Here is a 25,465-nt window from a genome sequence, read left to right as displayed (position 1 = left end):
AGGGAAAGGGGGACAAAGCAGACGTAAGTAACTATCGTCCCATAACAGTGACATGTGTGGTTTACAGGGTGGTGATGCAGATTATAAAGGATAGACTGCAGGCTTGGGTGGAGAACGAGGGGGTTTTAGGGGAACTACAGAATAGGTTCCGGAAACAAAGGAGGTTGGAGGACAATCTATTTTCATTGACACAGTGTATAGAAATTGCGGAAAAGGAACACAGGTCCTTATGGCTAGCATTTCTGGATATTAGGGGAGCCTATGACAACGTTACTCAGGAGCATTTGTGGGACATACTGGGCACACTGGATGTGGAAAATGGAGTAATTATTCTTTTAAAAGATATATATAGAGGTAACAGAGTGCTCATAAAATGGGGAAAAATGTATCAGGGCCTGTAGAGATACAGCGGGGGCTTAGGCAAGGATGTCCTCTGTCCCCTTTGTTGTTCATGTTGTACCTGCAAGGGTTGGAGACCAAGCTAGAGGGGAGCGGACTAGGCTTCAACCTATCTTTTTTCAAGCAAGGGGAATGGATTAAACAGACATTACCGGGACTAATATACGCAGACGATATAGTGATAATGGCTGACAACAAGGAAGACCTGCAGAAGTTGTTAGACATATGCAGTACAGAGGGAGATAGATTAGGCTTCAAGTATAGTAAGGAAAAATCTGCAGTCATGACATTTAATGAAGAGGGCGGCGAGCATAGAATACAGGAGTTCGTGCTAAAAGTAGTGAATGAGTACAAGTATCTTGGGGTGTGGATAAATAACAGTGTTGAGTATCTGACAGAGCATGAAAAATATGTAATGAATAAAGCTAGTAGGAATGCAGCTGTCATGAAAAATAGGGCACTGTGGAATTACAATAGGTATGAGGTGGTAAGAGGGATCTGGAAAGGGGTGATGGTCCCTAGCCTGACCTTCGGGAATGCGGTCCTGTGTATGAAGCCAGATGTTCAAGCAAGGCTGGAAATTAGGCAACGGGGAGTAGGGAGGTTAGCTTTGGGAGCACATGGCAATACATCAAATCAGGGGGTACAGGGTGATATGGGATGGGCGTCTTTCGAGAGCAGAGAGGCTAGCAGTAAGATAGCATTTGAGGAAAGATTGAGAAGGATGGAGGAAAAGCGGTGGGCTAGGAAAGTTTTCAGATACCTGTATATAAAGAATGTTGACACGAAATGGAGAAAGCGAACTAGAAAATTGACAAGCAAATATCTGGACAGCAGTAAGGGGGCAAATCAGCAATTATCGTTTAAGAAAAAGGTTAAAGGAACAGAGAGAGCTTTGTGGAAAACAGGGATGCTGACGAAATCGGCACTAGAAACATACCGGACCTTTAAACAGGAAATTGTCAAAGAAAATATCTATGATAATTGTAGGGGAAGTTCTTTGTTGTTTGAGGCCAGGACTGGAGTTTTGCGGACTAAGACGTATAGAGTCAGGTACCAGGAGATAGACACTTTGTGCATTGCGTGCGGAGAGGAGGAGGAAACAGCTGAACACTTGATACTTTTCTGTAAAGGGCTTCACCCTACAGTGGAAGGCAGCGGGGCAGACTTACCCAAGGCATTGGGGTTTAGGGATAGGGAAGGGAAAGTGGATTTTAAGAGGTTAGAAGTAACCAAGCGAAGGTTATCTGATTGGTGGCTAAAAGAAAGACAGGAGTAAAATTTCACAAGACATGGCTAGGTGGCTTGAGCCACCGCCCGATGTAAAGGGTTCAGCCGTATCCATCCATCCATCCATCCATCCATCCATCCATCCATCCATCCATCCATCCATCCATCCATCCATCCATCCATCCATCCATCCATCCATCCATCCATCCATCCATCCATCCATCCATCCATCCATCCATCCATCCATCCATCCATCCATCCATCCATCCATCCATCCATCCATCCATCCATCCATCCATCCATCCATCCATCCATCCATCCATCCATCCATCCATCCATCCATCCATCCATCCATCCATCCATCCATCCATCCATCCATCCATCCATCCATCCATCCATCCATCCATCCATCCATCCATCCATCCATCCATCCATCCATCCATCCATCCATCCATCCATCCATCCATCCATCCATCCATCCATCCATCCATCCATCCATCCATCCATCCATCCATCCATCCATCCATCCATCCATCCATCCATCCATCCATCCATCCATCCATCCATCCATCCATCCATCCATCCATCCATCCATCCATCCATCCATCCATCCATCCATCCATCCATCCATCCATCCATCCATCCATCCATCCATCCATCCATCCATCCATCCATCCATCCATCCATCCATCCATCCATCCATCCATCCATCCATCCATCCAGTACTACCCAAAACTGTTTGCTCTTCTCGCTAGGCAGTGTGTTATGGCGCTGCAATCGGCACCGCAAACATCAGCGCAAGTTCCCCATAGATAGCCGAATGGATCCGGATAGCGTTGTAACTTGGCAACGCGTCTGCGATAGCTTGCTCGAATGTGGTTCTGCTTCTTGATGCGGCCGTTTAAAAGCGACCGAAAATGAAAAGAACGCAACAATGTTTTCTAGCGCGACGAGTTAACGCCGATTTGCGCGACGCGATACGGTTATGTATGCCAGTGCTGAACTGTTGCGAATTTAACACCAAGGGCTTGCGACAACATTGCGTAGGCAAACTGGGACTTATCAAAGCGGTGCGTGTTCAGTGGTGCGAACGTAGAATGACGCATCAAGATGAGGCAGGCAGCAAAATGCTCTCCACACACAGTTCATGTTATTTTAAAAGTGTTAGCGAAACTTGAGCAGACTGAAGTCTCGGTGAAACTTGGGGCCTGCTCCTCAACATGACGGCCAGTGCAGTCGACATGAAAGACGGAGCACGCGAACGCACGCCGATGCGAGCTAATCGCGTGCCTTCTGCTGATCTAACAATTGAAGGCTTCTGTGAAGTTATGAAGGGAAGCGGCTTTTCAATCTTTCGAAAACAGCGTTTTACCGTTTCTCATACACCTTCATATTTCTTCATCAATTTCCACCAGTGCAGGGTAGCAAACCGGTATCCTTGCCTTTCACAGCTAACTTTCCGCCATTCCTTACCTAGCTGTCTCTTATCGGGGGATGCTGGAACCCATTGGTAGGTACGAAGATTAGTCCACTGCGGTAGCAGGCAGAGCAATGCTTCTAATTCCTAAACCTGCAGTGCTCGCTGAGCGAGAACTTCGTTGCTTACTTCCATCCCTGCTTTCTAGAACAGACGATCGGGTCAGGGCGTGCCTTTCACTTCTAGTTCAGCAGTAGTTACGTGATCACCCCTCAGCTACACAAGACTGCGTGTTGCATATCGCTGTTTGCACCTGTGCCTTCACGAGTGGCGCAAGAAATCTGCTGGGGTAAATTATCTCTACGGTACCTTCGTATGTGCGTTAAACGCAATTCCAACGCTAACAGAAGCTCTGGTATCGCAAAACTCGCGGATTTATCAGTGCGCGCTGCAGAACTGAGCGGCTGCCACCGATGTCAGTGCACGTTAAAGATCCCCAGGTGGTCTAAATTATTCCGGAGCCCTCCACTACGGCACCTATTCTTCCTTTCTTCTTTCACTCCCTCCTTTATCCGTTCCCTTACGGCGCTGTTCAGGTGTCCAAAGATATATGAGACAGATACTGCGCCATTTTCCTTTCCCCAAAAACCAATTATTATTATTATTCACCGCACTCACCGTTCTTGCTGCCGCGGACGAAGCTTTGGGAAGGCTCCGTCCCCGCAAGCCGAGTTCACCGTTTGAAGGAGCGACGCCGGCAACACCGCACTTCGATGACAAGCTGGCAGCAGTGGCACTTCGACAGGAGTTACGCGATTACCGAGGAGATCTGCCATGTTTAGGGATGGACAGGCGAACAGCTGGAGCGAACACAACGTTGTCAGGCTGCGGTGATCGCTGGGCCTTTTGGTTTCTGTCGGGCTATAACCTGACGGTAATTGCAAGGCCTCAGCTAACACAGGGTTTCAGATGACGTTACAGTTCGACGGGAGGAGCAGGAAGGGTTTCATTAGTTCGTTCAAAGAAGGTCAGTTTCGAACGTCGTCAAGAATAACTCGGAAAACGACACCCGAGCATCATTGAACGGGCGAGCCCTGCCGCCGCCGCCGCAACGCCATTGCCCGGTATAGGCTTAGGCCAGGTCTCGCCAATTCTCGCCCGCCGTGCCGGCAAGAAGCGGGTGGTCTTATCTGCACTGTTATTCTTAGGTTTTTAGGCTCTCGCCCTATCGCGCTCGAGTGCTCGACTTTTTTTTAGGCTGGCGCATGCAAGTGCAACGTCACCTGTTCATCGCGATAGGAAAGACGAGAACGGAACATGGTTTTCGATCACCGAAGCCGCTTTCACTTAGCTGGCTGTCCTGGAACGTTACCACCATGTCAAGAGAGCAGAAACAATGAAATAAAGCACGTTCCATGGTCGTTTCAGGGGTGGTAGCTTTAATACCAATTTTTAGTGACTCCACCCAGTCCGCGAGGTTTTCCAGTTACTGTGTCTGTGTTGTTTCTCAAGTCTCTGAACTCGTCCCAGTTCGTAATTTTCACTTTGTTCAAGACTGATTTATGCTTTGTTTTCTGAAAGGTGGTACATGTAATGGGTGCTACCTAGCGTGTGTCCTGTGTTAGCACACTTTCCATTTCGTATGTTCCTGACCAGAGTGAGGTCTGGAGAGGTGTCTGTACATACGCTGTTGCCTAGTCTAGCGTGGTCTTGGGGGTTGTGCAGGACAGTTAGGCCCAATTTTTGGACTGCCTGTCATGCTCTGTTGCCTTTGGGGCTAGATCTAGTGTATCCCCATTCCGAGTGCGGTACGTTGAAGTCTCCTATTATTAATAGCTGAGCTTAAGTCGCTAGTTTCACTCTTGATAAGTAGCCCTAAGGGTTCCTGTGGCTTTAACTGGCTATGGTACATCGCCTTCAGAGGCTTCGGCAGCTCGTTTTGTTTTGGGTATTCTCCGCGGAAGGGGGGGGGGGGGGGGGGAGGGGGGGTCTTTTAGCTGGGGAGCGTTTCTCCGCTGCCATAGCCTGCCCGCGGGTGGCTGGCAACTCCGAATGAATTATTGCTGTCCACGGCTCGAGGAATTTCACGCATTTTTGAGCCAGTTATTTGGCGAGTTCCTTTTACGAATATATCCACTTTTCTGAAGAAGTATAGAGAGCACGAGGCCACTAACACGTGCCTTTTGGATACAATTCCAGAATTTTTCCTTTGCGCACAAAAAGTTACAAAAAAGAAATGCTGCCGATATGAAACCCCTTGAAGATTTGCCAGGAACATGATCTAGAAACGTAGATGAAAAATATGATTATGTTTCAAAGAAGCTGCTGCTATTTGAACGTTTATTCCTTAGTGTTTACTTTCTACTTTTAACGTTTAATGATTTGAAATAGTTTCGTTGCCAGCATTGAAGAAAATCTGCCATTGTTAAAGTTCGTGCGTGTTTTTGCTGCGCTTAACGCTACAGAGAAGTCAGTCGCTTATATTACGGGCACTACGTTCGGCCAAGCCCAACATCATCAGGGTACATTCATTACACCAGGGCGACGCCAACCCCCAAACAAGTGCTAATGTCATGCGCAATTAGTGCGTCCTTGGTCCTGTCGGTACGCTGTAGGAACGCAATGGCTAGGACGCTGCCGCGCTAAAGCGGCCGTTCAGGCCTTTGCAAACGAGGCGTTGTCTATAATAAGGGACTTCCAGCGCTGGTGCTGATTTACTTAACTTGCACTCACAGCACAGAAGGTGGGAGCAGTCCTTTGTTGTGAACGCGGCTCCCTTCACACTCTCTCAGCACAACGGGTTTATTTCACGCCCTTCGTGATGCAGATATGGTCGCCCATGAGAAAGTGCATATGGTTATTTACGACACACACACATACGAAACACATTCTGTCTATTTGGGTTGCATAAAAGCAACGTTATTTTCGTATTTAAAGCTTTAAACTCTAATTTATGTGTTTCTCTTTCTTCTTCGCCAGAGCTTGTGGCATAGTTTTACAATGTGGACGGTTGAACACCCGCAAAGGCTGCAGAGAAAAATATAATCACATGTCTGTTCCGGAAATCTGAATTCAAGCTGTTCTGTGATTTTTGCTCTGAGGTCCTAATTAATGCAAAGCTGCAAACACCGCAGCTGAAACCAGATTTGATGTGCAAGCAAGAACCCCTTGCGTTGTAACAAAGTGGTACTGCTGAGGTGCTACCTCTGAACCCATGAAAATCTTCATCCTTCAGCATGAAATTTGACTAGTTTGTTGACAGCCGACGCGGACACAAGACTTCAGATCAATGTTTGCATAACCTTCTCTTGAATTTACACCGAGTTTGTAGGGATGCGTCACACACGTCCCCTTTGGTTTGTTGCTCGCTATAAGTCCTTCCCAGTTTATATTTAATTTAGCTGACAAGATAGGGCGCCGGCGTCCCAGCGACAAGAGCGCCACGGGCGGGGTGATTGCTGCCCGCGGGAGAGACGACTCCATCTTCGGCTCGGGAGTTTGTCGCGTACGGAGGTGTCGGCGCCGCGCCCTGCTCTCCGCCATCGGGTCGAGGCCTTGTCGGGAGGAAGGTTCTCCCGCATCTCGTCCCGTCCGGCCGCGGAGTATCCGCTGCCCTAGCGTGGGCGAACATTGGCTCCTAACTTTGCGGGTGAGTCGGACGAGCTCCATTCCGCAGTGTATTTAGTTGCTAGCTGGCGTTAATGTTGTTGTAGCAATAGATGGCTCTTTGTCTAAGCCAGAGTGTCGTTTTTTATTCCCTCAGATCAAGGCTTGCCATGGTCGGCGTGCGCTTGGTAGCGTACGCGTTGACGGGGTGGGGTCTGGCGGTTTTGAACAGTGTCAGCCGCGATTAAATGGGGGAAACGAATTTATCTTCCCTATTACAAACCCCGCAAGTTACTCTTGAGGTGCGTATATAAGAACTATATTTCTTTGCTTTCGCATGAATTGCTACTGTTGACTCTTCATTTGAAGGATTCTGCAACAAAACACTAATTGTGAAAAGGTTAAAAAGCACATAAACAACTTAAATACACCACGGTCAAAACTAGAGCTTTTTTCTTTCATACGTTATAAATATTCTGCATATTTCACACGATAAGGAGCGGAAAGGAGTAATACCTTAGGTGTTTCTCGTTTCCCCTTCGCAAAACAAGTGCTCGTTTCGCAAAGCGGATTAGACGATAGGAAGCAGTGACCCGCTCCAGCCCTCTCGGAGCGCCTTTGTGGCTTTGCATTTCTCTGTTGCGTCTCGAGACGGGGCTAGCGCTGCGCTGCGCCTTGGTTCCCACGGGAGGCTTCGAAATGTGCGCAGCGCAGCGGTACCTTCTGACAAGGTGTAGTGCTCCCGACCCTGACCACGGTGAAAACATTTTTTTTTTAATCGGAACTCTGCAACTTGAAAAAGAAATATTCAGCCTGGCTCTACGCGGCATCTGGAAAATGTCATAAGTTGTGCTTGCGAAAGAGAGGATCTGGAGCATTGATAACCCCGTTCCCCGAAGAAAAAAAACGATAGAGACGTCGGGAGAAGTTTGAATACGCAGCGGCTGTGAAGTAACGTGTGCACTGCAAAATTTTGGCGCATATTGAAATACATGCCACTGAAGGGGTGGTGAAATCTGCCTGCATTCGGCAGAAATGTAAGCCTGTCAGTCCACGGTTGCGGTGCTGTAACACAAGGAGCGATAAGCGAGACATTGGGCGGATATTTTAATGTTACACGATGCAACTGCTCTGCACTAGACCGTCTGGAGCACTGTATACAGTGGCGCTGGCGACCCGCCTGCCTTGCAAGCAGCGAAGATTCTTGCGATGTGGCGTGAATGCAACATCTGCGAGGAGCATGCAACAATGCGGTCACTCAGCTCACATTCCGAACTGAGTGAAGCTGTCCGGCGACTCGCGCGTAGCGGCAAAAGCGCAAGACGGCAGCGCTTTCGCTGCGCGCCGCCTGGGAGCTGTTTGGTGGGCATATTGGCGGCATCGACAGGAGCCAGCTGCTGTCCTCGTTTCCTCACCTGCGCAAACCCGCGCACGGCAGTACCCGGAATCCATAACGATGCGCTAAAAAATCCCAGTTTTATACACTACGTTGGCCTGTGCACAGTTACGGTGGGTCAGCCACACAAATGTTTGCTCTGTGGAAAAGTGCACAAGCCCCGCGACTGCTCCACCTAAGGCCTAACTGTTGTACTTCACCAAATCTGGGAATTCTTCTAATGTGTGTAAGCAAAGCCGCCAAGGCAGCAGCTCTTAAACGAATGAAATGAGCGCCAGTAATATCCTCAGCACCAGGGTCAACAAGATCTTTTCGGGTATTCGCCTCCTGCAAGATCAATACAGCGTTCTTGAAAAATAGCATTCGAAATAGAACACTATAGCAACAAATGCAGGACCTAGAAGCTGGAGAATAGCAGCTTGTTAGTTTAACAAGCTCGCCACTTAAAAGCTTCCGAAGCTGTGAAAAAATTCCAGTGTAGATGGGTGTATTCGCAGTGCAGGTCGGTGGTCGTAGATCAAAGAGCGTCATGATGAGCACACTCTCAGGAGTCACTCAGGATCCCCAGCTGCACTTCGTCGACCTCTTTGTCCCGCCGCTTGAACTGCGGCCAGTCGTTCCCATTACTGTAACATTTCTGTAGTTCCTGCACAAAAGTTGGGATACGGGTAGCATGGGCATCTGAGCATTATAAACGTACTTGATTCAAAATGCATGGGACAGTGTGGAGGACTGTGCATTTCTTGCCTATGTGAAGATCTTCTGGATGAGCATCCATCGTGGCCGCATTCCCAACAAGCTGTCGGTGACGTCATCAACAGGTGGCAGGCGCTGTGGTCGCCTTGCTGCTGTCGTGATGGTGCGAGTCGGTGGAGTGCCCTGGATGTGAGGCTGCGGCTCCTTCATTAAACACGCAAAGTTCTGCAGAGCTGCACGGGGTGTAATGATCACTGCAGCTTGTTTCGGCTTGTGTGGGAGGCCCATATCCAGACAAGGGAAGTGGCGCTTCCAGACACCGAATGTCCTTTCGATAACATTCCGTGTCTTTATGGGGGCTTTCTCGTACCTGCATGCATAAAGCAATATTGCGTTGATTTAATGCCACAGCTCGAAAGGGTGGTCAAGCTTTGTCAACAATGTCATGCACTGTCATTGACAACATAATAACTAACCTTCCTTGCGGTGAATTTGCTGGGCCAGGGTCTGGCAGCGGGGTCATCAGGAAAGGCTCGCATGCATAGCCAGCGTCTCCCAGCACCACTCCAGGCTGCTAATCGTAGAGTACCCGCAGGCGAGAATTGTCGAATATCCGACTGTCATGAACAGAGACCGGCCAGTCGGCAACAATGCCAAAAAAATGCAGCTGGTGTCCGCTGAGAGCCTGCACCAAACCAGCAAAAAGACCAATCAGCAGAAGCAGGCCGACATACGGCGCTTTCTACTTGTTCAACTCTAAATTCAACTGTTGTCACGATAGCCTATCGTTGACAACGCGCAGTTCTTGAACATGCGCGAAACCCGCTCTCGTGCGCAACCAAGCAAAAAAAAAAAACGACGACGCACAGTGATTGCGTGGAACTAAAGTGCCTAGAATGTAGTAGTATTCTTCATGGAGTGCGAAGCTACATTATAGAGCAGTACTGGCATTAAAAGAAAATGCTGGGCCTCGATCGCATATTCCGGAGACATTTCGCTATCTCCCAGCGCTCGACGCAAGCATGCTTGTTTGGTTTTAGGTTTATGTTTTAGGAGTTTTAACTTCCCAAAGCGACTCAGGCAACGAGGGAGGCTGGAGCGAAGGGCTCCGGAAATTTCTACCACCTGGGGTTCTTTAGCGTGCACCGACGTCGCACAGTACATGGGCCTCTAGCCTTTCGCCTCCATCGAAATGTGACCGACGCGGCTGCGATCGAACCCGCGTCTTTCGGGCAAGTAATCTCGTGATTGTATGTTCGTAGCACCGTGGGGAAATAAATAAAATGACAGCACGTACACTACGCGAACGAATATGCATGAGCTGAACAGTCGTAACTGTCCAGCGAACTTCAATTTTCATTGCTCACTTGCACATTGATGGAGAAATAGACATCGCGGTTGCGGTAGACTTCCGCATCTGCGCCACTCGGGCTGTTGATGCGGACATGCGTGCAATCGATGCAGCCGTTCACACCAGGGTATTCACCGATGTCATTAAAGTCCCAGCCACAGCTTTCCAAACTGCGAGACGGCTGGAAAGTGCACCAGCATCGGGCGCTTGTGCTTGGCAGTCAGCAAGGAGACCTTGTCAACTGCGCAGCACACCATGGGCTGCGAAATCCGCACCAGATCCCCGGTGACGGTTTGGAAAGTGCCGGCGCCGTAAAACCTCAAAGCCAGGAGCAGCTGCAGCATCGGAGGCTGTCCCCAGTTGCCGGGACCTTCACGCAGAGGCAACATGGTGAGCAGCTCCCGCACGACGTTCTTGGAGAAACGATAGCGGGCGAGGAACTGCTCGTCGTCGTACAGTTCCGTGGGGTTCCCCCGATCACGTAACGCTGGCCGTGAAATCTTCAGCAACGAATGGGCCTCAGAAAATACCACCTCCATGGCGTGGCAAGCGAACTCGAACGCAGGTATACCCTCCGCGCGACGTCCGTTCGGTATACGGGGCCATGTTGGAAAAAAACAACGAAGGCAGCGCCAAGCTAGCCCCGCAGCCGACTTGAAGTTGGAGCGGAATAGATCGAGCCAAGCCGACTGCAAGTCGCCTTTCAAGCAGAGTTTGGTTTGTGAAACACGATGGAGCTCACTTGAGCCAAGTTACATATCTGCATTCGGGGGTTAGTCTTCTTTCCACGCGTGCGCTTTGAGGTTTCCATTTTACGATGCCACATTATCGTTGTTGCAATTGGTTCCGTTTAGAAATTACGCCTTCAGGGCTCATCCCGCGCAGACAGCTGTTTTCTGGCTGTGATAGTGCCTTAAGTAGAATTTACATGCAAATTAGGGCGCACGGCTGCAGTTTTCCGACAAATACTGCTGGACACTACCTTAAGAAGAGAAGTTGGCCATGTTTATTATTGTGTAAATAGTTTTTGTGTATATTACGTCTCCGCTCCAGCCTCTCTTCTGCCCCTCACCTCTTTCATTTGTCCATTCTGCCTGATATCCTTTATTTCCGCTGCACCAGCTCATATGCTGAAGTATCGATGGCAAATGCCGGCAAATAAACCGGCAAATAAATGGCAAATAAACCACGCCCCCCCCCCCCCCCCCCCACACACACACACACACCACCACGTCAAAAGCCATCAGTACGCAGACTGTTATCAAAAAATAAAAGCCGCCAGTGCACAGATAGTCATCAAAAAATAAAATGACACATTTAGCAGCCAGCAGAATGTACAGGCGTCAGCAGCATTGTCTAGAGAGCCCCCCCCCCCCCCACGCGCGCACACACACACACACACACACACACACACACACACACACACACACACACACACACACACACACACACACACACACACACACACACACACACACACACACACACACACACACACACGCACGCACGCACGCACACACACACACACACACACACACACACACACATTTTTTTTAAACCAATCGATTGGCATTAGAAATTTAAAAAATAGAAAACATTCCCCTATGCACCTTGGTTTCGGTGACTGTTGGCTTCCTTAATATATATATATATATATATATATATATATATATATATATATATATATATATATATATATATATATATATATATATATATATATATAGTTTTTGTTTTGCTATGACTGTAGGCCGGGCAGCTTTCACAAGAGCTATTAGGTCAGAAGGGGGAAAAAACGGTGTATTTCTAGGCTGCTCTGTTGCAGCTACATTTACGCTATATGCGTTTTTGTATGAAATGCTGTAGACTGTCGAACAACGAGCAATGCAAAGAAAATGGAGCGTCAATATTAGTTTTCACGGATACGTGAGTGTTTGTGTGCGTTTGGACCATCTAAATCTGCGTTTATGTCTACAGCGTACTTACAGTTTTTAGGCAATTAAGCGGAACTCACAAATCTAATGAGCTAGAAGACGCATTTTTCACTTCAACATGAAGAAAACTTTGCAGAAGTGAAATAGCGCGGGCCGTGAGCTATCTCCGCCCGCCTACTTTGATGAGTGTTCCTACGGATTTTATCCCTAACCGTCTCCGGCTTTTTCAGTGCCCGGATGTGAAACAATCTCCCTCGTGACCTCTCCGCGTTTCCGCCTTTCCGTTTCTCTGCGCGGGCCTCGATGCATTCGCTCAGCCGCAGTTTCCTTCGTGCGCAGTTTTCCACGACTCGTTGCTTTCCCCCTGTGATCGCTGACCCTGCTTTGTTGCCGCTGTGTTTGCCCCGAATACGCTGCCCGGCGTCTGCATAAGGGAGCCCCTCTTGTTTTCTCGCCTTCCTTTCTGCCACCTCTTTCCCTCCCTTCTTCTCACCTTGGGCTCTGCTGCGCATTGCGACAGCGGCATTTTCCCGCTCGGCTGCTGGCGGCGTGTTCTCCGCTGACGGGAAAATGTCCCGGGCGAAAACTGCCCTGCCTCTTCTTGTTCTCTTTCCTCGGAATGGCCTCCCCTCGCCCGCCGCAACGTGTGTATGGCGGTGGCCGACACCCTTCCACCTTTTCCCTGGTTTCCGCGCGGTGCGTGCCTGCTCCTCGAAATGGGCATCCGGCAATAATGTCCCAGACACCGAACGAAAGCATAACCACTTCCGCTCCCTCCACCTAAGCATCTGGAAGCAGGACATTTCTCTTCTGACTGCTTGTCTCTCTTTTACGCTGTTCTCTCTCCTTTTCCACAGGCAGACTTCTTGCATGTCGTCCCGGCTCTCTCTCTCTTTTGCCAGTTGTCTGCAGGACAGAAAAAGGAGAACGAAACCATGCTCACGAAACAGTAATATTTTTTATCAAGCGCAACAGAGAAATTGCCATGCAGATTATGATATCCGACGGTAGACGGATTGTTGGCACAGAAATATTGATACTGCTATTTGTTTGTAACAAGACTAACACTTATTTCCCTTCGTGAGAAAAAGCAAAAACAAACGAAAAATGCGCTGCATTTTAATCAGGCTTGGAAAGACTGAATGGCGATATTCGTAAGCTTTATTTCTATTCACCAGAACCGCCAGCAAGCTCTCTTCCGCAATGTGATAGCAGCTCAGCATTGCGCTTCTTTCACCACGCGCTGCATCAGACTCTGCTATTCAACTGAAAATGGTATTTTTTTCTTCAGTTTTGTGCATACGAAATTAGTCATTCAAATGTGCACAAGCACAATGTGTTTGTTGTCTTGAAAATCAGTGTGCGGATCACATCTCTATTCTTTAATATTAGACAGAATGTAAATAGCACAGTTAACCTCGTATATTTCCGCAAATTCATCATAAAGATCTGAAGCAGTTCTAACCGCACCTTCATGCCCACTCTGCAAAAAAAAGCTATTGTTTTAAGCTTACTCTATGTCGATTGCTGTTGGTACTTGTTGTGCTCGCTTCAGATAAAATCTACGTGCTTCAGGGTGAAATAATTTTTATCTCTGGCGCTGTCCAATTTTAGAGAATTGGACAGACGCCAATGAACTAAGCAGCTTGCTTCTATTGTGTCGTCTTCATAGGAAGCTATCAGCTTTCTGTTGAAAATTTCTTTTATGTTTCCCTGTTTCTTGACTCCAAAGTCATCCCCTCTCCATGTGGCTTTTCATTCGTGCACGTTAACAATCGCACGGTAAAAACAAACAAAAAATGCAGTCTTCTGCCCCGTTGCTAATAAAGATTTATCCCTCACTTAATCTTGGCGAACACGCATCAACAGTGCGAACGTCCTGTGTCCTAAAACGGTGCGTCAGCAAAGCCGGCGAGCCCGTGGCTTTTATGCACTTCGTTGGTGCGTACGCCATGCAGGCCTCATCTATCAGGGCGTTTCGTTTACCAGCTCATTTGCATTGTTTGCCCAAGCAGAATTCGTTTACTTGGAGATATTACTTTCCCGAGAGCAACGCGCAGTTGTAAAACTGGCTATAGTTAAGCGACAGAAACTGCAGGACAAAGGCTAAGTGCTTCGACCCAACTCTCATGCACTCCATCGATGCAATTGGGCTGATGAGCGGTTAGGCAGGTCGTTATAGCGGCCTACTCCGCATTCGTTTTCACCACCTCTGACGCGCTCTAAAAAATTAAATAGAAAATTGGTTTTCGGCGAAAGGAAATGGCCCAGTATCTGTCTCACATATCGGCTGACACCTGAACCGCGCCGTAAGGAAAGCGATAAAGGAGGGAGTGAAAAACAAATTAAATTGGTTGTTGGGGAAAGTAAATGGCGCGTTATCTGTCTCAAATCTGAACCGTGCCGTAAGGGAAGGGATAAAGGAGTGACTGAGACAAGAAAGAGGTGAAATATAGTGGAGAGCTCGGGAATAATTTTGACAACCTGTGTAATTTTAACGTGCACTGACGCTCCCAGCACGCGTTCGCTTTTGCGTTTCGCCTCGAAAAGCACATAAATGCAATTTTTTTTTTGAAAGGAAGTGGTGCAGTAGCTGCCTCACATATCTCGGTGGGTACGTGAACCGCGCCGTAAGGAATAAATGGAATGAAAGCAGAAGAGAAGAAAGTGGTACGTAGTGGAGGGCTCCGGTATAATTTCGGCCACGTAGGGATCTTTAGCGTGCACTGACATCGAGTTCACAGTGGTGTCCGACATCTTTCGCATTGTATATCCTGGATTAGCTTAGCTAATCCACATTAATTTTTTTTGGCGTACTGAAATACCCACCTGATGGAATAATACGGGCACATTTGTTTCAGTCAGGTTTTGTTCTTTGTTTGTAGAAAGAGCGAACCTTGGCTAGAAGGTGTAGTAATAGCTTGGCAACGGCCCTGGCACTCAGTAAACGCTGCAATGCAGCATAAATTAAGGCGACGGCAGCATCGCCAAATCGATCAAAACATAGAAGCGCACTATACACGCCAAGAAACCGATAAAACTTTTTTGCATGCGAAAAGAAGGGTAACATACTTATCACGCGACAAGAAACAGCAACAGAATAGAACATTCAGGACAGCAATAGCCTTTAGTGGCAGAAAAACTGACACGCTATTTAGATTTTCACATGGGTCCGAACAATCTGTGGTCAACTAATTTAACAAAGCATGCAAGGTATCAAATCAGCAGAACAAACTTGGAGACAGGTGGGCCTGAGGCACGTTCACAGCGTCGTATTTTGGGCCGCGCTCCGTATCTAGCCGCTTTGTGCGGGGATGCGGATTAGGCCCTGAATTAGTTACAGCACCCCGACGTGCACGGACATAGCGCAGCACACGGGCATCTGTTGCCCTTACCATCGATCGAAAACGCTGCGCAGAAATGCTCTACGTGGTCGTGAGGGCGGTGGAGGCTGTGCTAAAATGAAAGGCGCAGTCTCACACATACTAGATGCCTGAAGCGCCTCTCGAGAGAACGGACGAGAGAGAACGAGGTGCAGGTAAGGTGCATGACACAAGCCGTCCATGGCATGAGTCGCTTCGTTACCTGAGCTGCTGGGGCCCAAGAAGCCACAGTACGCGAGGAGCGGACGCAGAGCTGGTGTATAGTATCCAGGTGCCTGCCGGAAGAGTAGGTTTGCGCCCGCATTCCTCGGGTGCGCTTATGGTGGACCCCCTGCGGCTAGAGGTGTCTTGGTAGAAGCCGCGCCACTCGGCGCCACTGTCGCTGTGAAGTTTACAGCGGAGAGCATCGGCGCAGAGGGCAAGCACGAATGTGGCCAGTGCTTCTGGTCGCAGGTTGCCCGTCACGTTGCAGTATTGTCAGCAAGTTTAGGCCCAAAAAACGTAGCTTCCGACCTGTTGATTTGTTATCACTAGTTGTCGAACTGCACACGAGGGAACGCGGAACTACAGGCATCGTCTCATTGCTTTCACCGGTGGAAGGGTCAATGTTATTGTTGTTGTGACTGAAGGATGTATGAAAACGAAAGTACACTGGCTCAAGCTGAGCCACATTCGCTGCCACCTGCAGGCAGTAGGAGAGTTAAAATAGATGTAAGAGGAAAGATTGAAAGAAAGGACGCAACAGCCGCGTCATCAGAAAACGACGACGACGATTTTGCAACAGATACACCTGGTGATATTCGCTCGTGCTACCGGGAACAACAGAGGGAGTACGCACCCCAGCCCCATCCCTCACCTTAGCCCAGGCCGCACACTGGCGACGACTACAAACTCCGACTGCTTCATACCCCATACTACTACATGCCCGATACCCAGACCAATTCCCCTCGTCATGCAAACTTTTCGGAAAACCAGGAGACTTTCTACACACCCTGCTCACATGCCCCACCTTCCCTCATCACCGACCATGGCGGAGTCTTACGGGGAGACTCTTATGACCGCAACTTCTCCTCAAGACCAGCGCCGGCTCATCTCCAGCGCTCTGAGAAGGATTTTTTTCCAAGGGCTATCCTTCGCTTTGAAAGGGTGCCTCCTCAGAGTGAGGGAGCATCCAAGTGCCATGTAGGGGGCTTCACCGCCACCATTTACATCATCGTTGGTAATAAAGGTTTCCACCATCACCACCACCCTGTGACAAGGAGCCCTCGCCACATTGGTGAGTTCCAAGATCCCATCTCCGTACGGACAGGCAGCCACCTCCCCAAAGGAAAAAAAGTATAAAGCTTATAAAAGCCGGCTGCCTAGCCGATGGAAAGGAAGAGGTCGCCATAAGACTCCCCTTTCCTGTAGTAGGACAGCCTCCTGTTACGTCTCGCCTTCGACGCGCGGTATAGCCGGCGCGGATGCAACGGACGCCGCGGCTTCGTTCATCGCGGCCGCAACGCCTCCCGCCAAGCGCGTCCGGGCAGGTTTCAGTGCCACGTGTCGTCGTGCGTGCGTGTGTGTGTGTGTGCATGTTTTGCCCACGCTTGTCAAAGCGCGGCAGCCGGGGAGAGGAGCTCCCCCAACTGGGAGGCGAGGAGGTCTGACCGGCGCCGGCCTGGCGGACGCGCCCGTCACGCCTGAACATGTTCATGCGTCGCCGTCTTGTGCGACTCATCCCAAGCCGCTCCTTCTTGCCCTCGACTCCGAGGGTATATAAAGAGAGCTGCCCCGGACGCCAACGAGGGACTTCGATTTCTTCCTGCGAGTAACGTGGTCGCCCTACCGGCTGCTCTTTGGCGATGCCAGAATAAACAAGTTGTTCTGTTGCCAGTCGACTCATCCTTTGCCGGGACCTTCGGATGTTTCCAGCTTTGCCCCAGGCCGCCAGGCCAACGCTACCCTTGGGGCTTGCAACCCATTTGCAACAACTGGTTGCCAGCGGTGGGATCCCGACAACGGAGGCCAGCAGCGAAGATATGCGGTCAACTGTATTCTGAGCAGCACAACGACCATCCGGGAGCAGTGCAACGAGCCTTGTGTGATGACTGGTTGCCTGCAGCGGAACGACTGCGCTGAATTCTTGGCTGCGAGGTTTGGTGAGTGCGGGACTTTCTTCTTCTGAGTTTTGCCAGGCTTTTGTTAGTGTCAGAAACAGAGCTGGTAATTGGGTTGTCGTTGCTGCCGGGTTAGTTTGCGGCAAGACAATAGTAGGCAGTAGAGAAAGCAGCATTCGGAGCAGCCATGGATTTGAAGTCGTTGCGCAAACCGAAATTGCTGGAGCTTGCAAGAGAGTTGGGTCTGGATGTCTCAGACAAACTCAGAAAACCAGAACTGCTAAGGGCTATTCTTGAGTTGGAGGCTGAGGATGACGAGCTGTCGGAATGCCTTGAGACCATTGAGGAGAGGGAACAAAAAGAGAAAGAGGAGCGCGAACGTAAAGAACAAAAAGAGAAAGACGAGCGCGAACGTAAAGAACAAAAAGAAAAAGAGAAAAACGAGCGCGAACGTAAAGAGCAAAAAGAGAAAGACGAGCGCGAACGTAAAGAACAAAAAGAGAAAGAGGAGCGAGAACGTAAAGAACAAAAAGAGAAAGAGAAAGAAGAGCGCGACCGTCAACACGCTTTGGAAATGAAGCGTCTCGAGGTAGAGATGGAACGCGCTCGTAATGGAAGTCAGGCACACGGTGCAGGAGAACGGGTATCGTTCAAAATGACTGACCTGATGCGGCCGTTTAAGCTTGGAGAGGACATTGGTTTGTTCCTGGTTAACTTTGAGCGAACGTGCGAGAAGCAGGGGTTCTCTCGGGAAACGTGGCCACAGCGCTTGCTCACTTTGTTACCCGCCGAGGCGGCCGACGTAGTCGCTCGCTTGAAGAGAGAGGAGGCAGAGGATTTCGACCAAGTGAAATCAAGTCTGCTAAAAAAGTACAGGCTGTCAGCGGAGGCGTTCCGTCGGAAGTTTCGGGAAAATGAAAAAGGCAGAAATGAGTCATATACAGAGTTTGCCTACAGGCTTATGTCAAACATGCAGGAGTGGCTCAAAGAAGAGAAAGCGTTTGGTGACCACGAGAAAATTCTGCAGTGTTTCGGGCTGGAACAGTTTTATAGTCGGTTACCTGAGAACGTGCGGTACTGGGTCTTGGATAGGCCAGACGTTAGTACAGTGGCTAAAGCCGCCGAGCTAGCCGAGGAGTTTGTGACGCGTCGGGCTCGCGGAGCTAAGGACGGTCAAAAGGGTGAATTTGGCTCCAAGTCTGAGAGGCCGAAGTTCACACCCATGAGAGCAAGGGGGGACACACGTAGTGCGGATGCGAGTGAAAGCAGTCCGACCGAACGTAAGGAGACGGCGGCAGCCGAAGCCGAACGCAGAAAGCGGTTCGAGGCGAGGCAAGCGCGCGTGTGTTATACGTGCCAGAAGCCGGGTCACTTTTCGGCGCAGTGTCCAGAAACAAAAACAAAAGTCGTTTTTTTGTCATTATGCAGCACTGACGAGAACATGAAGCTTCTCGAGCCTTACATGCGAGACTTCCTCGTGAACGGGAAAGAGTGCCGAGTGCTTCGTGATTCCGCAGCTACAATGGATGTAGTTCACCCCTCTTACGTAGAACCCGATATGTTCACGGGCGAGTGCGCATGGATCAAGCAAGCCGTGGAAGCTCACAGCGTGTGTCTGCCCGTAGCAAAAGTGGTTATTGAAGGACCTTTCGGAGCAATTGAGACGGAGGCCGCAGTGTCATCTATGCTGCCCCCCCCCCCCCCCCAGTACCCGTACCTATTTTCGAACCGGTCCGATCACCTCCTGCGCGAGAAGGGTCTTTTGTTTGGTGAGGCTAGCGTTCAGGCCTTAACCAGATCGAGAGTTCGGGAGCTCGCTGCAAAGGCGGTAGTTGCGGGGCCGACGTTGCCGAACAATGAAAAAGGGTCGGAGGCGCAGCAAGCTGATATTCCTAGCACGTCAGAACTGGATAAAATTGAGCCTGTAGCGTTGAAGGCACCAGGTACTGGAGAGGAAATGCCTGACACGGGAAAGTTAGAAGAGCTTCCGGTCGAGCTTCCGGGACTAAGCTCAGTGACGAACAGGGAAGACACTGATCGGGTCATTAGTGACTTAATCATTAAAGCACCGCTGTCGCCTGAGCAGAAAACCGAACTACACCAACTCTTACAAGAGTTTCAAGGTCAGTTCTCTGAGAGGCCTGGTAGGACTTCTGTCCTTACTCATAATATAGAACTTACCTCCCCAGAGCCAGTACGATCCAAGGCGTACCGGGTGTCACCCCGCCAGCGCGATATTATGGAGGCTGAGGTAAAGAAAATGCTACAGCTCGGTGTTATTGAGGCGGGTGAGAGTGATTATACCTCCCCTTTGATTTTAGTTGAGGTACCGGGCAAGGAACCTCGTCCTTGCGTCGACTACCGCAGGCTTAATTCCATCACTAAGGATCAAATTTATCCGATCCCTAACATCGAGGAGCGCCTTGAGAAAGTTAGTAGCGCTCAGTTTATTTCCACCCTAGATCTTGTCAGGGGTTATTGGCAGGTTCCACTTACAGAAGAGGCTAGTAGGTATGCGGCGTTCATTTCACCAATGGGAACATTCCGTCCTAAAGTTTTGAGTTTTGGTTTGAAGAACGCGCCATACTGCTTTTCAAGCCTCATGGACAAAGTGTTGCGAGGACAGGAAGAATTCGCTTTACCGTATTTAGACGACGTAGCGATATTCTCCGCATCCTGGTCTGAGCATATGGCACACTTGCGGGCAGTGCTAACCCGCCTGCGCGAAGCGGGCTTGACAGTCAAGGCTCCCAAGTGCCAATTAGCACAGGCCGAGGTTGTCTACCTCGGTCACGTGATTGGACAGGGTCGTCGCCGCCCCTCTGAAATAAAGGTGGCCGCTGTGCGAGACTTCCCGCAACCGCGCACGAAGACCGATATTCGGTCGTTCTTAGGTGTCGCCGGCTACTATCAGAGGTACATCCCCAGGTACTCCGATATCGCGGCTCCCCTGACGGATGCTCTAAGAAAAACAGAGCCCCAAACAGTCGTCTGGAGCGAGACAAAGGAAAGAGCTTTTAGCGCCTTAAAGAGCGCCCTAACAAGCCAGCCTGTGCTACGATCGCCAGACTACACAAAAGGGTTCGTTGTTCAGTGCGATGCTAGTGAGCGAGGCATGGGCGTTGTACTGTGCCAAAGGGACAATGGAGAAGTGGAACACCCCGTCCTGTATGCTAGTCGTAAGCTGACCTGTCGTGAGCAGGCGTACAGCGCCACCGAGAAAGAGTGTGCGTGTCTCGTGTGGGCCGTTCAGAAATTGTCATGCTACCTAGCCGGCTCGAGGTTTATCATTGAGACGGATCACTGCCCTCTCCAATGGCTGCAGACCATATCTCCCAAAAATGGCCGCCTCCTGCGCTGGAGCCTCGCTTTGCAACAATATTCCTTTGAGGTGCGTTACAAAAAGGGGAGTCTCAACGGTAACGCCGATGGCTTAAGTCGAAGCCCCTAACGTGGGAATCCGCCTCAAAGTTGTTGGTTACTGATGTTTTCTTCCTGAGGCAGGATTTTTAACATATTGCTTTTGTTTAGTGTTTCAAAGTGATTATGTGCTTTCTAGTGCAATTTTCCAATTTGTGGACGCGTTCTGAGTGCTGCTTGACTACTGTAAGGAACTAGGCAGTAGTATAAAAGGGGAAAGAGCCTGGCAGAGCTTAGTGAGGGTTGTCTCGTGCTTGCTGACTGAGCGGTTGCGTTTCGGCGTAGTTCTAACGCTTGCTGGGAACGAGCACAAAAATGGCAACTCTCCCGAAGTGACTTTGCAGTGTCCTATGTGATCCTGAACCCGAGAACGAGGCCTTCTCTGTGCGCTGCGCTCAAGCAACGTCGAGGGACGATCGGTTTCGATTACGAGCATCATCGAGCGACATCCCTCTGGACAGCGGATGCAGTCCCCTGACCATCGGGATCTCCTTCTCCCGGCGGGGCGGTCTGTTACGTCTCGCCTTCGACGCGCGGTATAGCCGGCGCGGATGCAACGGACGCCGCGGCTTCGTTCATCGCGGCCGCAACGCCTCCCGCCAAGCGCGTCCGGGCAGGTTTCAGTGCCACGTGTCGTCGTGCGTGCGTGTGTGTGTGTGTGCATGTTTTGCCCACGCTTGTCAAAGCGCGGCAGCCGGGGAGAGGAGCTCCCCCAACTGGGAGGCGAGGAGGTCTGACCGGCGCCGGCCTGGCGGACGCGCCCGTCACGCCTGAACATGTTCATGCGTCGCCGTCTTGTGCGACTCATCCCAAGCCGCTCCTTCTTGCCCTCGACTCCGAGGGTATATAAAGAGAGCTGCCCCGGACGCCAACGAGGGGACTTCGATTTCTTCCTGCGAGTAACGTGGTCGCCCTACCGGCTGCTCTTTGGCGATGCCAGAATAAACAAGTTGTTCTGTTGCCAGTCGACTCATCCTTTGCCGGGACCTTCGGATGTTTCCAGCTTTGCCCCAGGCCGCCAGGCCAACGCTACCCTTGGGGCTTGCAACCCATTTGCAACACTCCGAATAAACTGCGCAGTCGACAGTGCGCTAGGTAGTAAAGTTTAGCGCGGAAACACACGTGAATGAACGAGGAGAGGACCAACGCCCTCCCCGTTCTTCTTCCCTCGCCCAAAATTCGCGCATTAAGCCTTTCTCGCAAGAGCATTGGCAACGAGAACAAAGTACCATTGTCTACAGCGCACGGTCTTTTCTGCCGCCTTTTAATGCGTAAATGTGGAAAAAGAGAGTTTTTCAGGTTTAAGAAATAAACTATCTCAGAATGGGACATTCTCAAGGTTCGATCTGCGAATCCTTCCTCGTAGTCTTTAGGAAACTGCGTAAGCAACATCCCTTTTCCCTCCTTTTTTCTATCGGCTTAGTAGAGTATTCGTGCATTTGCTGAAAACTTTATTCATTTCAAAGCGCGAAAATTGCACCTCGGTGTCGGCAAACATACTCGATGTCACCGCCTACAGAAACGCCACTGCGCAATTGTATTTTTGCGAGCCTGAACGCGGCGCCTCTGTCTTATTCTATTCAATTTTTTCTTTCAGTTTAAACAAAAAAAAACAAGAAGGCTTCTTTTGATACGCCTGGATGACAAACTGGTGCAATATCTGTGTTGAAATTTTGCCCTTGGGACTGTCTCAAAAGTAGGACGCGTGCGACCAAAGGACATGCCGAGAGCAGCACGCATGCATGGAGCAGGGAAATGAGGAAGAAGGGCACAGACAGTTTCGCAAAAGAAGTGGTCGAGGGAAGTGAATGAGTGAAAAGCTTTATTGTCGCAAAGCGATTCGCCCGGCGAAAGTGGAGCCCTCCAGTCCAGGGCCGCAGTGGCATATTCCGTCGGGGCATCACTAACGCCTTCTGAACGGCCATTCTGAAAAGAAAAGAAATAACATGCATTGGGCTGATGTGAAGAAAACGGGCCCAGTGAAAAGAGACTAAAAAAGTTCTCTTGTCGAGGACAAGGCGCGCCGACTAATCTAGGAAATGAAACAACGTAACTGCGCCCGCCTACATCGCCTTAGTTGGCCATGTAGATAACCATCTGTGCATAAAATGTGTTTAAGGTTTTCCCCCCGTCTGTCAGTATACCTCGCTGCAAAAAAAATGTGTGGTGCGCATTAGTCAAATTTGTCACAGATTCCTACTGAGTCATAATGCAAATTTCTACAATTCACAGGATTCTAGAAAAACCGCATGAATGGCATATGTCGCCAAGAAAAACCTCTGAAGGCAAGGGTCCCACGTATACTGTCCGCACTCGAGGGATGAGTGGACCTGGGAGATCCTGCTGCGCTCTGAGAACCCGGTAGTGCAGGACCATCGCTTCCACCGGGCTGCCTGCGTTATGGACCGCAAGAACATCGACGCTTGAAGGCAGCTGGGCCGTGCGTGGGCCCGGGAACCTGCGTGCTATAAGCTCTCCTGTTTGTTACCAAAGTTTTGTGATGATAATGGTGTTTTCAGTTCTTTGCGCACGGGAATAGGGAGACTCCCTTCGCCTCTGAGCGGCAGCCTTCGGCGCGCTACGTCTACTGATGATCTTATACCGCTTTTGGCATCCCAACAACCCCGTAATCTTTTTATGGACCCCCGCAGGCCTCCCGGTAACGAGGAGGTCCACTCCCTCACCCGAGCGTCTCACTTTCTGGGCCGGAGTTGGACCTGCTCCACCATCCCAGGAGCGCCTGCTTACGTTCAAGATATTCTTGCCTACTACCGAGATACCCGGCGCGTTTACGCACCGCCGACTCCCCCACTTACCTTACCCCACGCCTCCCACTGGCGCCAACTCCAGACCCGAACTGCTCTTTACCCTATTCTCCTTCAAGCCGATACCCCGATCAATTCCTCACTTCCTGTAAGCTCTGCGGGAAACCGGGAGACTTTTTTTTTCAAGCGATGTTTATTGCCTCGAGACAATAAGGTTATGAAATGGAGGGATCAAACCGGGAGACTTCCTTCACGTCCTCCTCACATGTCCTACCTTCCCCTCCCCCCCTCCATGCCCCCCCCCCCCCCCCCCCCAACCACCGTAACCACGGCGGAGTCGTACTGGGAGACTCTCCTGGCCAGCTCCGCTGCTGCTGACCAGCGCCGGATAATTACCGAGGCCCTGAAGAAACGGATAGCCCTCCAAGGGCTGCCCTTTGCCCCTGTTACAGGGCAGCCCCTAAGGGTTGCCTCGTCCATGTTGGGGTCCCCCCCTGTAATTGCTTGCGATGAATGTTTCGCCACTCCACCACTGGATGATCGGATTCGGCCTGTCTTCGCAACCTCTGAGACGCAGACCGTTCACGAGGCGTCTCGCCTCGAATATCCGTGACGACGGGTGCCGTTAAATTGTCAGGAGCTGTTGCAATCCGTCGGCAGCGGCTGAGTGGCAGCGGAGGCAGTCTAGACTTACTAGACAGAGCGAGCGCACGCCTCCAGCGTAGCTCCGTTGAGTGACGTCATGGTTGTCACGTGACTAGGCAGAGGCGAGCGCACCGGTTTCGGCGGCGGCTGAGTGACGCCACAGCTGTCATGTGGTTTCTGCTTCGTTCAAGGTAAAAGTCGCGCACCATGGCGCACACGGCGAATAAGCTACGGAGGGGAGTAGTAAAAGCTTTCGCTTTGAAAAGGCGCCCGTGTGCTGTGCGATGTCAGTGCACGTAAACGAACCACAGGTGGTCGAAATTATTGGCGGAGCCCTCCACTGTGGCACCCCTTTCTCCCTTTCTTGTTTCACTTCCTCCTTTATCCCTTCCTTACGGCCCGGTTCGGGTGTTCACTGAGATACTTGAGACAGTTATGCGCTATTTCCTTTCTTTGAGACTTGCGCCATCACGCTAGTATGGTCTCGCTTGTGGCGTCACCATTTACGTCACCGTTCTTTCGCACGTCACACAACGGTTTATTGAGAGGCTCAGCACAACGAAAACAGGCAGGGTAATCCTAGCAAAAGTTGGAATAAATCACGACACAGCGATCAAAATTAAAGTCGACAGAGAACGAAGGAACACCTCTGTGGTCCCCACTTCCCGAAAAATATGCACCCGGAGTTCAACGCATAACGCGGGGCCAAAAGAGCCGAAGCTGAGGTTCGGTAATATAGGGAAAGCGGACGTAGCGTATGTTGGTGCGGCGGGTGGCTGGACGGGAACGGCAGTAGCTTCGGTCGTCAACGGCCGAGGGAAGTCAGCCTCCACAGCAGCCATCCGGGGGAGCAACACAGACACTGCGGAGGAAGTTGCTACAGCGCTCGCCTGCGTAGTAACGAAAGCAAAGTTCGTAGTAAGCGACATTAAAACTGCCACTCAAAATTTTGGAAGAGGTAGGATCTCACCGGGAGCGGCCAAGATCCTTAGCCAACAAAGACGGGATAGCAGAGTTCAGTTAATTTGGACACCCGCACACGCTGCAGTCACCGGTGACAAGACGGATCACGAGCTGGCCCGAGTTCTCTATTTTCAGGTAGCCGTAGAGCACCCCCCCCTCCC

This window comes from Amblyomma americanum, chromosome 7 (genome assembly GCF_052857255.1).
Source record: "Amblyomma americanum isolate KBUSLIRL-KWMA chromosome 7, ASM5285725v1, whole genome shotgun sequence".
In the NCBI taxonomy this organism is placed as follows: domain Eukaryota; kingdom Metazoa; phylum Arthropoda; class Arachnida; order Ixodida; family Ixodidae; genus Amblyomma; species Amblyomma americanum.
Note: the sequence above shows the minus strand (reverse complement) of the source record.